Below are 13256 nucleotides of genomic sequence, written 5' to 3' on the forward strand. Positions count from 1 at the left end.
GCTGATGACCCGTTCACATTTATGAGCGTTTTTTTTAATCACCTGAAAGTGGTTAAATTAGTAAGACGATCGTCATCTTTAATTGAGAAACGCTTCCGGTCACGCCTCGACCCACGAGAGACTTGGAAGCTTTCGTGATTTGCTTGATACGGTGGAAGCGACACACACCAATAATCTCTTCAACATCTGGTGCCGTGAGAGTATCACTATTGATTGGACTCTTAGAAAGTAGCATTGCCGAAGGCGTAGCAATAGGTGTAACGCCAAGAGTTTCGAAAGTGTTCACAAGGTCAGTCATTTCAGTAGATTTTTCTGTAACTTTACTGACAGTTTATAAAGCACTTACTGTAGGTAGATTTTCTACGTTCCCCTCAACAGTCCCTTTATTTACAATCCTTTTTCAATAAATTGACGCCGGCCTGTATCTTTAAGATCCTCAGCGTCTTCTTCAATAACTGGGATTGCTGCGTTGCAGCCAGTGAAGAAGGTAATTGTGTCTCTGATGGTTCTGCTATGAAGCGGGTCTTTTGCTGCTTTAGGGGAACTAACGCTGTAAGTAGATTCGTTTAAAACCAATAATAACGTTAAAGGTTCTTTAATATTATTACTGGTTTTAACCACGTCAAACTCTTTCTTTAGTCTCTTCTGACGTTTACGTTTAGGTGATTTTTCGTCCAACATTTTATCAGCTGTCACGCGAAAATTTTGTGCGTCTGCGTCTTGCTGACTATTTTCAAAACTTTCAGGAAATGAGTTCGGTTGTTTAAAGTCTTCTATTGAAGTTACCTTCGCATCTTTTTCACCCTTCCTTTTAGCACTTGCGGCATTCCGAATTTCTATCACCTTTTGGTGAAGAACGGGATGATTTCGACCATTTCGAATTGGTGAGTAATAAAATATCTTCTTGATTACTTTTCAATTTCTTTGACTATTTCTTAACATCTTGTTTTCTATTAGCAGATGAGTTACGTTTCTGATTGGATAGCATCGTGACGTTATTTTTCTTCCCGACGAGAATCGTTGGCAACCCTTCTTGAGATGCACTTAAATTGCCATCGAAAGTAATTGGAACAATATTTGAGTCAAATCAAACTTCTTGTTTTTGGAAGTGTCGTCACTTTGAGAGACAGTTGGATGTTCATCGGAGATACCTTTTCACGTCACAGAATCGAGCCAGTTTAGGCTGGCTTGGTTTAGTTTCGCTTGGAAAGAAAAATCTATAATAAATTGTATTTATTTGACACAAAATGTAACAGTTTTGTTTTTTTACAGGGGATTATGTGAACATGAACTTGCTTTCGGTTTCTTTCCGATTTTAACTTTCGTATTTCAATTCCGAGTCTACACACTTGATTTCCACCTCCACTCTTACAAAATGTGCACTTATGAATGAAATTTATGAAAATATAAAAAATTGAACATGTGACAGAAAAAACGTAGATAGAATTTTTTTTAAGTGCTCTATTAAACTCTTTTGTTTCTTATGCACAATTTAAATAAAGAATCACTTGACACAAAAGTTGTAAAAAAGCAGTTAAAAACGTATATAAGACCTATGGCTTGTGATAAATATTTCTATTAATTAACTTAATGTACCTTAACATGACTTATAAGCGCATTATCGGTCTGCCTTCACAGTGCTTCATACCAAATCAATATTATTGTTAACTAATTAGTTTAAATTTAAATCAACAGGACTACGGCGATGTGTGTGGGCAAGTCGGGATGCAGTTGTAGGGCATAGCTGGTATAATTTCATTATAGATAAACATCTTTATTTAGAGAAGATTTCCAAACTCTTTTGTTCCACGAGTCAATCATTGTTTACACTTTCAAATTAAAAACCAGATAAATTCGTCCACGGTTTTATTTACAATTACCCACTAAACTGGGAAAACCCACTAATCTTTCCTCTCCTTCTATTTGCACCTATGTAGAGCCAAATTGTGTCTAATCACTTTCTTGCTTTCAAATTTCAGGGGATCAAGGTGGCTGCGATGAGGTATCTATATCCTACACTACTTGTGGTACAGGATATATTAAGTTAGTGCGGTCATATGTAACACACAGAAGGGCTTAAGACAGACCGGCCTTTTATTATACCGATCGATTCAGAATCATAATCTGAACTGATCTAAGCCTGCCCGTCCACCTGTCCATCTGATATCTGTCCAGCGAATTTGTGTTCAAGATATTTTGATGAAATTAGGTGCAATGCCTTGTTTTGGCCCAAGGACGAACGCTATTGAAATTACTTCGGATCGGTTCAGTCTTTCGAACATTTCCCATATAACGCCCTATTCTGAGAAGTCTCAAATTGCAATTTTCAAAATTTCTCAACGTAAGTGGCTAAGTAGTGGTATTACGGAATTCTAAATTGTTATGAAAACTTTGGACCGGCGGTGCAATTTTCGAACCCCCTCATATAATGAAAATTGAAGTTCATGCAACCATTCTCTTTTTTAGTCATGTCAATCTCACGTTCAGCTGTTTTATTCGTCAATAAATTGGTGAACGACTTACTTGCCTCCATTTGTTCCACGTGGCTAGACGTCGCGTCCGTAACAACTTTTTGGTCAACGGCTTCGACACCTAATCCAGAATTTACATCGCTTGAAGTGCTTTTCTTTTCTTTTTCTATTTCTAAGTCGTCTGGCTGTGTTACGGTTAAATCACCGTTTTACCACTAGATCTGTAAGGACTTGTATTGTTGCCACTAAACGAATTAACACCTCATTCGGAACAATTTCCGCTTTCAAAGCTGCTAGAAGTGCAACTTAACGGGGTTTTTCCGATGGTAAGAGGCACAGGTGGTGAACACTGCACTTCCTCTTTGTTGAACAGAATTTGCTGTTTCACATAATACTAAAAATAAAAACCACTATGCACAGAAAGATCAAAATTGAAAATTGTATTTTTTATGCGCCTGCATGTAATTTCCAAAGCAAATGCACGCACATAAGTGCTTGAATATATATCATTGCTTAAGCAAACTTACGCACAACCGCACAGAGTATGGCGAGCGTAGTGCGAAACCACTCGCGCACACGTGCATTGAATAAGCGTACAATCGCATATACATGTTCATAGGGTGGGCCTTCGGACGCCTTCAACTAGTGTTTAATAATTTTGCTGCGCAAATGTTGCTAGCGAAATGTCCTATCTTATATATGCAATCTTTTTGCAATGCTGAATCTACATGCATCTATATCTCTATAAATCAGCAATATTAACGAGACCAGCAATAACGAATAAAGTTGCAAGCGGTGTCAGATACTGTCATAGACGTTCTCTCAAGCTAGCGTGTATTAGGAACAGAATCATGAAAAAAAACAGAGGATTTCTTAAAGAAGCAGTCGCCTCCTTGCAGTGACTTTATTTTGCGAGAAAAACTTTAAAAGGCCAATAAGACGAATAAATTAAATTGATACCTCTTACCTCATACCAATTAGTTTTGCTTACATTTCAATAATTATTAAAGTAAAATGAGTACACCTCTCTTTTTCAAAAGAACTAAAATATTGTTTTATCGCTCGCTACTCATAAACCGCAAGCCATACAACTACAAAATGTAAAAGCACATTCTATGGACAATGCTGTAATATCTACACAAATATGGTAAAAATTGACCCTTCCTACACAATGTTACAGTTTGTCATGACTTTTTTTGTTCCAATACCTTTATAAAGCGCGACAACAAGATTCAAAAAACCCATGAAGTATATAAATTATTTGCAAATTCGGAACATAGCTACGCAAGTCCACCTATTCATCTATCCACCTGCGCAATTATATAGTAGTGTCTATGGTAAATATTCTTTCGCTTGCAAATATGAAGACGTCGCCTACGAACTTACAAACGAATTCGAAAATGATCCGAAGTTTCCAAAGAACGCCTATGTAAAAAAACAATGCACACTTTCGCTTCCCCTCTCTCTTGTTCGTTGCTCATAAACTTCAACACATACACAATATAAGTTTCCACAAAATTATTCTACAAAAAGGATGGGGCAACGGTCATGGACGTAAGAAATTCGATCACAACCGAGTGTGATTTTCTTACTTGCTCTTCTATTGCTTCTGACTTCTTAGAAATTGTTTTATTTAATTCTTAGATATACATTTCTCTCTTCAATTTTAGTAAACAAATAATCTCGCAGCGTCGCTAATTCGAGTCCTACCTAGTTTTCTTTACACCATCCCAGTAAATCCTCCATGGTAAGTATTTTGTCACTTATGATTGTGACTGAAAAAAAAGAAAAAGAAATTCTTGAATCTATAGCTTTTCTCAGTCGCTTTTTCCCAAGCGCAATCCCGTGGCGCAAAATATGTGAATTTACGATCCATCTCTTTGAGTTGGTTAAGTAAAAATTCGATGTCTTATGTAAGTGTATCTAATCCATAATACATTAATTGCGTGATTTGCATTCATTTACGTGGTCCTGAGAATTTCACATCAGTGCATATCCGTGCGGTGCAGTGCTTTTGTATTTGTTGAAATTATTTCAAAGGGGACTTCCATCCCTTTTCTCCTTCTGCGATACGATATCTTGCGATAAGTCAAGCACTTCGTCGATGACGTGAAATAAAGCATGATTTTCGCGTACGTCAGGCGTCACAACACTGGCGTTTGTGCCATATCTTTCTACGAATTTGTATGCATGTCCGCAACCTTGCTTCTACCTCCCGGAGTGCATGGGGAATTTTGAGCAGTGGAAAAATCAAACTCATATCGAAGCACAAAAAGCGATTACCCTAACGTTCCCGCGCCTGCGTCTTTATAACCCTTCGTTGCTTCCTTCAATGCTGAATTTTGTAGCAGGGTAATAACACGGAATGTTTCAGTCTCCCTGTCATTTTTTAAGAATCGATTTCATTAACAATTGGTCAACCATCGAAATTGTAGGACCGGAAATGAGTAATGGCAGCCTAAGCGGCACTTTCTTGAAATTTTATGTCAAAACGCAGTCAATTTCAACGGAATCAATAGATAGCACTGTGTTCACACTATCTATTTTTTGTAGCAACATAAGTTTGTCTGCCGCCCCCTCTTGAAGATTTTTGAAAACAAAGTTAATTTTGCTAAATTTGGACAATCGCCTTTCACGTACTTGCGACAATTCGAATGGAAAGGTTCTGTGAAAAGTGATCATTTATATAGAACCAAGGTATTACATTTGTATTTTACCACGGAAGAATTTTTGTATTATTAACCGTCAATTCACGTTACTGGTAAAAATAAAAAGAAAATCATCTGAATAATGAAAGAAGATGGTGTCTTCGTAAAAACAACACACCTACTTATGCGCATTGTCCGTCGAAACCAAGGCATGCAGCCAAGTGTACCATACCAATGTCAGAGCATCCCCGCTACTCGTATGACTGCGCACTACGTGAATTTTTGGTGCTTCCTACGATTAAATCTACCTTCAAAAGATCAAATTTCAGACCGTTGAATCTGTGAAAGAAGAAATTGTATGCGTGTCATGAAGAAGCTGACTAAAAAGACTTCCAGGACTACTCCGTACAATGGGTGATTGTACGTTGCAGAAAAAGTGGCGGGGTGAAGGAAATAACAGCTGACATGTCTTAAATTTTTGGGAAAGTGATTTCTTTTTTTTTTTTTTTTTTGATCGAAATAAGAGACGATTTTCTTACAGTGCCGTTTCGCGTCATCATTTGCATCAAAGAATGACTATTTAATGGCTTGACTATTTAATCAACTTGAACTGGTCTACTAGATCGCGGCGCATCTTCAACATCACAATGTTTGGAAAGAAAGAGAATTTTCACGATTAAATTCTGTCAACACATGTTTTCCAAACTTATGTAATATTTTTTTTTTCTTTGAACAGTGTTGCTACTTTTTCTATACTATAAACGTGCAATGTGCCGAAAAGGTTGTTTCCGTCTCTACACATTTACTTGGATACCAAATGAATGTAACAAATTTTTCCATAAAGAAGCTTTGCTATATCGATTGTCAAAACATATAATGAATATAAGAAGAAGCGAAATCGCATTCCGAACAAGCTAAAGTGACATTTAAATAGAATGTCTTCTGGTATTACTTTCGTTATCTTATCGTTACGCCTCGTGTATAAATTTTGATCAATGTCAGGAATAAATGAACAGGTTTTTAAAAATTGAATAAAGAGAATAACTTTACAATTACGTCATGGAGAACATGTATACGTACTAGACTAAGGGATGTCGCTATGACATACCTGTAAACCCAATGAGATTTGATTATTTTTCCCAAGCAATTCGAGAGGAGATGAAAGCAATTACAAAATTTCTAAAGAAGCTCGGGATTTAGTCCCTAAACTTTCTCGTTTGTCTGACTTCTTGCGTTCTAAGTTGTCTGACTATTTTCTTGGAGCACATCAATATGAACTGGAAGAAAATTACAGATGGAGGTTTGCAGCAAAGTGTGGCGTAGAAGATGAATTCTAAATATTTTAAATCAATAGTTTTCGAAAACGCAAAACCAGTTGGAGAAACGACGCAGTTTTCAAATATCGCAATAAGTTTTACTTTATAAAAAATGCTGTCCCGCGCGGATATTTAATAAAGAGTTCTTCGCATCATATATTGGCTAAAAATTCAAATACAAATGTGTTTTCGTTCAAGACATCTATAAAAAAAAAACAGATAAAGCGTAGTTAGCGCACTTCGGAGCCGATTACTGGAATTAGGCACGAGCATAGCAATTTTTACAGATATATCGCTACAGAATGCAACAAAAGAGAGGGGAAACCGTCTTCCGACAGAATAGTGCTCAACCGCTGTTAAATTGGAACGGAACTTATTTTGGCATATATGATGATTTTTCGCAAGGACTAATTGAGTTGATGTATATTAAAAACGGAACGAAGTATAGTGAACACTTGGACGTTACAATATCGCATTCATTCATGAACAGTGCAAGGAAGGCTAAGGGGACTTCTAAGAGTAGAAGGTTGTTCATGATGTTCATCTGATGGAAATGCATCAAAAAGCTAATAAAACTAGTGTTTTATAATGACAAAGCTCACACACACTCAAAAATCGCTAAGAATAGGAGAATTTTGTGGGTACCTTGTGGAGTGGTTATTTAGAATATCAAACGTATAGTAGACTGTAGCCCACAAATTTTAGCGAAATATACCGTTGTCGCGATGTCACATTTCCCCCATCAAACTATTTCTCAGTTTCTGAACTAAGAAGAAATGAGATAAAGATTATTTATGAGTAAATAAAAAGCAGGGGAACTTAAGATGACATCGCAAAAGGCGTTTCGGCAATATATCTCGAACTTAAAAATGCGGCCACAAAAATGTATGGCATCAGATGGGCTATTTCGAAGCGAATGAAACATATGTTAAAGACACACAAGAAGAATTTTTAATTTTTATCCACTTCTTGTGTTATTTTAACTACTTAGACGACATTTGATTTTATTTTAAAAGCAAATGCTCTTCATGTCACTGTAAATAGTACAACCGATGATGTGTTCACGGTTTGAATTAAAAAGGATACCGAAATTTATATTTTAATCTTTTAGAAGAAGGCAAGTTAAAAATATTATATGTAAACTCAAAATGACTTAACTTAGCTGTAAATAAAACAAACACGTCGCATCAGTAACAGAAGGTTAAGTGGACGATGTGTTTTTAAGATAGTAAATTAGCAAAATTTGTAAAATAATTATCTGCGATTTGATATATTACCTCTTGTACCTTTTTGTGTAAAATAAAAAAATTTGTAGTCATTAAAAAGAGTCGAATGTCGGGAACTGTAGATGGATTAATGCACGTATTATTGAGAAGCTACCTAGTAGTGGGGTGGTTTCTATCTTTATTGGATATAGACTGCACAGACGGTTCCCCTAAAGAAATACACGCTAAAATCCTTATGAACACAGATAGATACGACGGGCTGTTCTTGTGCCCTGGGCCACTCTCTACTCTGCCCTACCTACGGGCCCCATTGACTTCCGATTTGGGTCTACAAGATTGCAATTGCAACAAATGTTGCGACTTATTTAGTTGAAGTTCTATGAAAATGAAAAAAAGCTCGTTGAAGTTCTATGAAAATGAAAAAAAGCTGCAGTTCAGAAATCAGTAAAGGGATCTGTGTAGGGTAGGGAGACGATGCGTCGATAATTCTCTAGTGAATCCAGTGATCTATAGAAAAACCTTAAAGAGACCTCTTTCATTGACAATGAACGTATGCAGGGTTTGCAGATCATGGGTTCACTTAATACATATGTGCATGCTTGGTTGTGTGGAAAAGGGTTATACTAGTTTTTATAAATGTAAGCCCGCATTGTTGTTGTTGCTTCAAACAAATTACCGCACCAATTCTAGTTAAATTGAAATCTAACTGAATCTAGTTCGAAGATATGTTAGCATTGTGCATATGTACGACGTATGTAGCCGTAACCAACTTCCTTGCGAGTGTGAACATAAAAATTTGTTACCAATCAAAACGCAATTACATGCAAGCTTACATTTTCTCATTGTATCCACAAGCAAAAGCTATAAAGGACATAGCCATATACATATGTGTAGTGAGAGGCGTTAATATTCGGTATTCCCCTCAACAACAAATAAACGGTCGTTAAGCTTAGTCCATTGTCCAAACATTGACTGTGTACTAATTAAGATGTAATAAAAAACAAACAAAATGTTATTTCAGTAAATGAAAAAATTACATACCTCCACACATGTTATTCCATTCTTCTTGTAATCTATTTTCCAGATCTTCGAAGGAGGGGATTGACTATTTTCGTGAATGGTGATCTAATTCTTTCTACATATTTTTGATGGGATTCATGTCTGGTGACTGGAAGGGAGGATGAAGCATTTTGGGTCAGTTGTAAAAGAGCCACTTTTGAATTAAGCGGGACTTGTGCTTGGTGTTGTTGACTTGGGAGAACTTGAATGAATGCAAATTACCAAGTTTCTCTCCATTTTCTTTAAAATTTCCCTTGAATATCCTTAAATAGTCCTTCCTGGCCAGCATGCCATCTGTGGGCAGCAGTTTATCGACTTCAAACTATAACATGACCGGTGCTATGTTTTACGATAGGCCTCAAATTTTTTGGTCGTAGTTTTTCGCCTACTTTTCGCCAAGCCTTTATTCGTCCATAGAATGCAAAACTTATCGTCACCAGCAAATATAACGTAGATCCACCGGAAAATGAGCTTCGAAACGTTCTCTCTGGCAAATTCTGGTCTTAGCTTTCGATTACGTTCTTACGTTCATACCACTTTACGTTAAGAGTCCTTCTTATTGTGGATGCTGATATTTCCTTTCCGTAATCCTTGGTACACTCTGCAACAATTTCAGATGCACTTAATGAACGATTTGCTTTTATTTTGTAAAGTCGGTATATCGATAACTACATTAAGTGAAATGGTGAACCTTGGTCCGCTACAAAGTTTTCGCTAGCTATGATTATTCGCTACCAACGGACATATCACCTGACACTGAGATGAGTTCCTAGAAAAATTCTTAAGTATGGGCCAAGAATTCACTCATTGTAACAGCGGTTCTGCAGCAGTACCAAGTCAGATCTCCGGATGAAAAGTCATATGGATGCGGCATCAACGGCAAAGATAAATAGGAGAGAAACGAAAACTATATGAACTATGAAGTTGCGTTTATTGTATGTGTATGAATTAGGATGGAAATGACGAATCAATCACTTTTTCGGAGAAAAACAATACATTAGCAGCGTATGCGGTATAACAAGGAAAACGTGTGGAATTTCATGTCTAGATATGCAGATATACATATAATATATATATAAAAAAAATCTTTCCATTTTGAGCTGAAATTCAGTGCCAGACAGATATATATGGAACTAGAGTTGGCTTGGTAGAAGGTTCTAAGACATACATAGCTTGGACATTTGGCAACAATAACTAATCGTAATACCAATCTACATCGCAGCATGAAGATATCAGTTCTAACAACGAAGATTTCGGTTTCGGCAAATAAAGAGCATTCGCCGACACGAATTTTTCTGTACCAGAACAAAAGTCACACGTTTTTGCACCACGACGTTACCGGAGATGAAAAGCGAAGTTATTTTGAAAAACCAAATATCCAAAATTATAAGCCGTACTACACTAGTATAGACTAAAAGGCTGAATGACAGGAAGACTGTACTGGCAATATAGCAATTCGTAATCAGCGTGCAGTTCTAATTCGACTTGGCCAGGTCTGCCAGTCTGTAGGGTCTCTACCGAACGCAAAAATTCCCCCTCAACTTAGATTGAAATGTTGGAAGTTGTTGCACGTAGCATGCTATGGAAAATTAGCTAATCAAAGTACAAGCCCACGGTGAAGCGTAAACTGAACGAACCTCTGCTAGAAGTTTTTGGTTATTATTCATAAATTAAGAATGATAGAAGAGTGAAAGTTTCGCTCACAAAAGAGAGAGTACGTATACTCAGTCGTAACTAGAGAATGTCTTATGCAGTAATTGAAGTGTTTCAAGGAATGCATACGTCGTACCATCTTGTTGGGATCTCATGTCGATCACATCAATATCATCCGATTCATGCAGAAAGAATTCGATTATCAGAGAGCGATATCGAGCATTAGCAACAGTCAATGCTTCACCAGCCTCATTTTTGAAAGGTATGGCCAAGCTTTCATTACTTTCGGAATATTGTTCAACAATGAAAACGTGTTGCTCTTTCTTGTAAAGTTCCAGTGTTACTAATCCTTTTTCTTTTGTGAAGTGCCAAATGGCCGCAAATTTATTCGTACGTAAATTTTGGTACACTGTCTATATGTAAATAGCAACTGGAAGGGAGAATTTGATTATTATACGTAAAATCGGTTAATAATTTACTTAAAACTTATAAAACTCCTGCTACTATACACTAATTTACTAATAAGTTGCAGTACTGGTGGGATAATCAAGTACGAAAAATTTTGCTTTGACTGCTGCATTCAGAAGCGAAAGCTAACCTGCAGCTGCGTGTTTACCTCCAAATTTTATACTACTATAACGTGATAGACGAATGGTGGTGGATAGGCAAGATTCGACCATAGCCGGAATAATTTTCCTACTTGCTACACACCAGTTTGGGATTTTCGCAACTAACAAGCGACAAAGTGCTCCTGGAGAGTTATTGTGTAAATATTTGCTTTGGAATACCAAATTTCACACAAAATGACAGAAATGATGGAAAGCAATTTTGTGACCGTTGAACGATAATAACGACGGAATAAAGCTATTAGACTTATGTTCGCTTATTATTATTTGTTACATTATTATTACGTCCCATGGTAATACATTTGCTTGTAGATGTTAGCTCTTCGAGTTCTTTTTTTAGAGCATCTGCTGTAATGTCTGTAGAAGGGGGCGACATTGTTAATTGTGTTATCAGTATTATTATAAATTGTTTATCGTAAAGAAATAAATTCCGTATAGAAACTATGAACTATATGTATTAATAGGATAATAAGATTAAAGCGCTCGCTTCGAACGTAAAATAATTAAGACAATATTGGCTATTGCAATTATTCTTCTTTTGTTCGCATTTCCACGTGAGTGATAAGACGGTTATGCCGCTTTCCAGCATCTACTTTAGAGTCAATTTTATCATATCTCTTTGCCCACTTCATGGTCCGAATTAAAGATTCAAATTAAACTCAGTGTTAAGCTATGTAAACAATCCAAATGCGGTAGAAACTTGCCGATTTTGAGGCAAAATAACCACCGACCCATTTTCGCACATCCTCAGCTTTTGCGAACTATGGGTTTGAAGAATACACGAGGCGCGGCAAAATTTCTGACCTTAAGTTGAAAATTATTTCCGTGTTTAGTTTCGCGGAAGACGGACGAAAGTATGTAAATTTCATGGTTTTCACCCCTAAGAATTTTTGCCCGAATTCTCGTAAATCGATTTCTGACTGCTTGGATTACTGTATATTCATTCTAAGCTCTATTTCATTCCAGTTTAAACGCAGAAAACCGCAGTGCACTGAAAGGCACCCATCTCTTTAAACTTTGATATACACTGAACGACAGCTTGTCAACAATTGGGACATACATCATTCAAACATCAATATCTAAATTATCTATATTTGAAATTTCGGAAAAGTTAAACGCGTCAGGTGTGTTCTACGGAACGAATTCGTTCACATACCTAATATTTGCACTTTATTGCATTTCAGACCGTCTCAATGTTCAACTGAAAATTTATAGAAGCGCAAAACTAATTACTTTGAAGAGCAAAAAGCAAGAAAACTTAGGTAGAAATTGAGTGCATGTGCGAAAATACACATAATCTGCCTGCTGCGCCGAAATTCCTTTGCACAAAAGAGTGATAACCGTCGACATCTTCCTCTCCTGTACCTTCTCGTATTTTTGTTGTTTACTATCGGATTCCAATTCCTGCCAAGGCAACATGCCCCGGATAAAATACATCATAACATAGTCTAAAGATTCCCTATCATCCTTTCGTGATAGTTCAATACCAAGATGAGCATTAAAAGAGGCGTAACAAGCTGTATCTGTTAAGTTTTTGCCTGCACGATATCTGCTTTGGGGATTACAATACCTTTTGGCTAAACCAAAATCTATTAAAAATAATTGATGAGAATGACGGTTTAACATCACGATGTGTACACCATTGAGAGTGAATAAACTGCAAGCGTCCAATCATTTGCTCGACCAGCGTTAAGTTAGTTTTAACAGCAATGCGACAATTGCAGACATCAAGCAAATGTGTTAATGATGGCCCCAACAAATCCATAACAAGAATATCAAGGTTTTCTCTTCGCCATAATGACCCGTGCGTAGAATGCCCACATCACCACTTAGGATTCGATATTATCTCGCCCTATATTCAATCGTGGATGATGTGCGGAATTGCTTTCTTGATTTTAGCTCCGACTTCGTCATTATTTTGCATATGTATGCCGAAATAGACGTCTCCGCCCGAAATGCTTCCGATTTTCTAGCATAGTTGGTACTTATCATCAACTATAAGATCAAAACGACGCTTCACACAATGAAATTTATTCATATTGCTAATGGAAACATTATGTCCATAGAAATTGTATCAGTGAAAAAATTTGCAAATCGTTTGTTCATCTCATAAGTTTGGCAGTTATGTCGATATAGTTTTGTTTTTACGACCAAAGAAAATCTTCTTGAACTTTTATTTCTTAACAATTTTTATTACATGCGAATTCAGGCAGTGCCACCAACTGCACTATTCAATCGAGCTCTTTCAATTGGTTGG

At 36.7% G+C, this 13256-nt stretch overlaps 1 pseudogene; it reads right to left on the minus strand.

The window, feature by feature from the left end:
• Positions 1-387: 387 nt before the first annotated feature.
• On the minus strand, positions 388-13037 carry LOC119642753 (annotated as a pseudogene).
• Positions 13038-13256: the final 219 nt, after the last annotated feature.

This window comes from Glossina fuscipes, unplaced genomic scaffold, assembly GCF_014805625.2.
Source record: "Glossina fuscipes isolate IAEA_lab_2018 unplaced genomic scaffold, Yale_Gfus_2 257, whole genome shotgun sequence".
In the NCBI taxonomy this organism is placed as follows: Eukaryota; Metazoa; Arthropoda; class Insecta; order Diptera; family Glossinidae; genus Glossina; species Glossina fuscipes.